This window comes from Hipposideros armiger, unplaced genomic scaffold (genome assembly GCF_001890085.2).
Source record: "Hipposideros armiger isolate ML-2016 unplaced genomic scaffold, ASM189008v1 scaffold_603, whole genome shotgun sequence".
NCBI lineage: Eukaryota > Metazoa > Chordata > Mammalia > Chiroptera > Hipposideridae > Hipposideros > Hipposideros armiger.
The window spans coordinates 1074413-1078794 of record NW_017731953.1 but is presented as its reverse complement, the minus strand read 5'-3'; positions in this window follow the sequence as shown (position 1 = coordinate 1078794).

The window sequence follows — 4382 nt, the reverse complement described above, 5'->3', positions numbered from 1 at the left end:
AATTGAAATTTCTAAAACACCATTTTTTGTTTTTTCTACTCTATAACTTGTCTTGACCTACACGCCGTAATTAAAACTCATCTTCCTAATTTGTGTGAATCTATAATCGGATCCCAAGCTGTCTCTCTCTCAGCCCCCATGAATTCTCTACTCCAGTCACAAGCCCTCATTCAAATAGAATCCAGTAATTGCACTCACCTTCATCTGACAAATGCCGCCACCACCAACTCAACTCCCCAAATCTATCATGTCCACGCCTCTCTCATCTATGCATCTTTGGAGGAAAAGCTTAAATCCCAAACACTTCTTGGCTTTCAATACATCACATTATTGCAATTGCTGTCAGACATTCCTCTAGCCTTCTATTTGCTCCACATCTCCTGAACAGCAATCTTACTAAAGCACTCTTTAAAAATCCCTCTCTTACTGGTCTTTATTACCCCTTAACGTATGTCCAAATCCCAAAGCTAGCATACATGGCCCCATCAACTACACTAAATCAGTTAACCCCAGTTGTTCCCCAAACATGATTTTATTCAAGCTACTCTTCTCATCTAGAAGGATCTCCTTTCCACTCTACCAATGCAAAATCCTATATTTCTTTTAATACATGTACAAGACTCGGCATCATTAGTTGAAATAAGCAGTTTGGCCCTTTTAGCTGTAGGAATTTATAATCTAAGGTAGAAGGTGCCTTAGTAAACAACAATAACCAAAATACACAAACACATACATTAATTTTATGATGCACACATATATTTTTAATTTATGTTTTCTGAAGTTTCCTTGTTCTCACAGCATTTAATAAAAGGGACAAAAACCTCATAAGCAAAAATGTGAAGAAAGGAAAAGCTCACTATTGTTTTAAATAACCATTACGAGATGTAGACATTTCTACTCCTGCTTTTTTTTTTTTTAATTACTCTGTCCAGGAAGTAGTTATTTTCTCACCATTAAAAATCTATTCATTTCATTGGTCTTTATATACTACGACAGAATAGAAAGATCATGGAGCTTGGAGTTAGAAAGTATGTATTAAATTCAGAACAGGATAACTTTTTGGCAAGTCCCTCTGTCTCTCTAAGATCCAGTCTCTCCATCGGTAACATGGTAGCTACCTGGCCCCATGACTTAGGGACATTTTATAATCATACTATCAAAAGCCTAAAGTATTCCAGGTGCTCTAAACTTATCTTCAGAGTAATCTTCTTCCTCAGTGTCAGGCCAGTACACTCATACACCTATTGCAAATCTATTTAACTGGCCATTCATTTTCTTCTTGCTCAGAAAGGCCAGTTCCTAAGAAGAAAAACCAAATCCAGGAAACCAAATCCAGCTGGAACAAGTTAGTATCCTAGCCGCTCAGCTAATGCTAGAAAAATCATAAATCTATTATTCATGGGATAATGCTTAGCTACTTGTGACAAATTGAAGGTTGAGAAAATATTTGCACAAAGAGCCATCATACCAGCTCAGTCAGGGCCAAGGTAGAGGTCACTGCCAGAGAATGAGCAGCCTGTCACATTTGTAGCAGAAAGAAAAAAAAAAAAATTAGCATAAGTTAAGAATGTATTGCTTCATCTAAGAAAGGTTGTTTCCCTTCTCTCTGTTCTATGTTTGACTTACATCAATGTCATAAATCATGAAAGTTTAGGTCAATACGAACCTTACCCATTTATAAACATGGACCTAAAACTCAGAAGAGACAAACTGCCTAATGAAAATAATAAGACTCTGAAATAATATGTACAATACCAAGGATGTATGAGAAAACAGAATTTTCACTTATGAATTAAAATTAAATGTTATCATTCATATCCCACAGTCACTTTCTATGTGTACCTCAGTCATCATGGCCAGGGCAGAAAGATCTCTGCAGTTTCATTTTAAATCAATCCACTATGAGCACACAAACTAGGTAATAAACTGCATATCAGTATGCAAGAAAATAGCATAAGGGAAGCTTTTAACGACAGAAGGTTTCCTTTAAGGCAGAGCTTTACATAGGTTTTAAAGGAAATGATGGTTGTGAAAGATAGGGAAGAACTTAGAAGGGAAAGGAAGAATTCTTAAATCCTGACCAATTTTTAAATCCTGGAAGTTTCAACTTACAAACAAAGTGCATTGCATTTTTTCTTTTTAATAACACTAAAGAGATTTTTAAATACTTCAACTAATTATTTCCATAAATTAGAATAACTCTCAGTGCACCTTTTTTGGGTGATGTTTTGTTTGTTTCTCCAGTGACCCACGCTCACTTGCTCACACTCCTATAGGAATGCTACCATGATCACTACAGATTACCACATACAGAGGATCCAAAGTTACAGACGAGTGCACACACTTCACCTGCTGGCGACAAAAGGAATAGAAACAAAGTTCTCACAATAAAAGCAAAAATCAACACGAGGGACTACATCAAACGAAATAGCTTCTATACAGCAAAAGAAACAATCTACACAATGAAAAGGCAACCTAACAAATGGAAGAAAATATCAGCATGCCATGTATCTGATCTGGGTTAATATCCAAATGTATATAAAGAGCTCATACAACTCAATAACAAAAGAACGAACCATCCAATTTAAAAATGGCAGAGAAATTGAATAGACATTTCTCCAAAGAAGACATACAAATGTCCAACAGTACAGGAAAAGGTGTTCAACTTCACTAATCATCAGGGAAATGCAAATCAAAAACCACAATGAGGTATCAACTCATACCTGGAATGGCTATTATCAAAAAAGACAAGAAATAAGTGTTGTGAGGCTGTGGAGAAAAGGGAACTCTTATACACGGTAGGTATATAAATTGGTGCAGCCGCTGCAGAAAACAGTACAGAGGTTCCTCAAAAAATTAAAAATAGAACTACCATATGATCCAGCAATCCTACATCTCGGTATTTATCCAAAGGGAATGAAAACAGGATTTCGAAGAGATATCTGCATCCCCAGGTTCATTGCAGCATTATTCACAATAGCCAAAATATAGAAACAACCTAAGTGTCCATCAATGGATAAATGAGTAGAGAACGTGTGTCTCACACACACGCACACACACTGGACTATTACTGAGCCATGAGAAGGAAGGAAATCCTGCCATTTGCAACAATGTGGATGGACCTTGAGGACATTAGGTTGAGTGAGGTTAAGTCAAATAGAGAAAGGCAAATGTTGTGTGATATCACTTCTATGTGGAATCTAAAACAGTTGAACTCATGGAAACAGAGAGTAGAATGGTGGTTGCCAGGAGCATGGGGGTGGAGGAATTAGGGAAAAGTTGGTCAAAGGGTACAAGCCTCCAGTTAGAAGATGAATAAGTTCTGTAGATGTAATGCACAGCACTGTTATTATAATTAACAATACTGTATTATATTCCTCAAAGTTGCTAAGAGACCAGATTTTACATTTCCCACAACAAAAAAGAAATGATAATTATGGGGTGATGGAAGTGTTAGCTAACGCCACAGTGGTAATCATAGTGCAATATATAAATGTATCAAAATCAACAGGCTGTACACTTTAACTTTACACAATGTTATATATCAATGGTATCTCAAAAAANTATAATTTTAGGTCAGTGATAATTTAGTAGATATTTCAGTTTTTTTCCCTGGACACCACCAAACATCACCATCCTTCCCAGATAATTTCCCAAACAAGCTTTCCATCATAAGCCCTCACCGGCCTCATTTAAGACAGAGAGTGATTAACCCTATTAATTAATGCTGGTTATGAAATACTGGAGCACTAGACATTTTATAGCCAAATTTGTTACAAAAACCCCAACTTGATAGATACGCACCCACATTTGGAGAGAAGAGGAGAAAGGAGAGAAAGTAAAAAAAAGAAAACAGTGAGAAACTGAGGCCAACTTTCTGAAACAGTAATCACCTGGGGAATGAATAACCTAAAAACATGTCTTTATAACGGGGAGGCCATAGCTGCTTACGGAAGTAAAGTTAGTAAATTACCAGTTCCCAGCTTGGCCCGTGACATCGTCTGAGAAGACCCTAACCCAGCTAAGCAAAGAGAACCTCTTTCTTTCAAACTGATTTGGGATGTTTTTCCCCCACAGAAACAAAAATATCCACTTAGTAAAGTGAAAGTGTAGTTCAAACTTAAGGTACATTTTGGGTTAAAAAAGATCTGTAAGCTGGCCTGGGAACAGCGCCAATATTTTTTATACTGTTTCAGTAAGAGGAGGGAAAAAATGTGTTCTGAGTTCCAAACAGCTGTCTTAACACACAAACGTTTGAAACACAACTGGCTCGTATGCTGGAAACTGTCTGTATATAGGTTAGGTTTCATGGGATTCAATTTGGCCCATGGCATTTCTGAATATGATTAAAAATAAGTCACTTTGTGTTAGGCCTCCTCCAC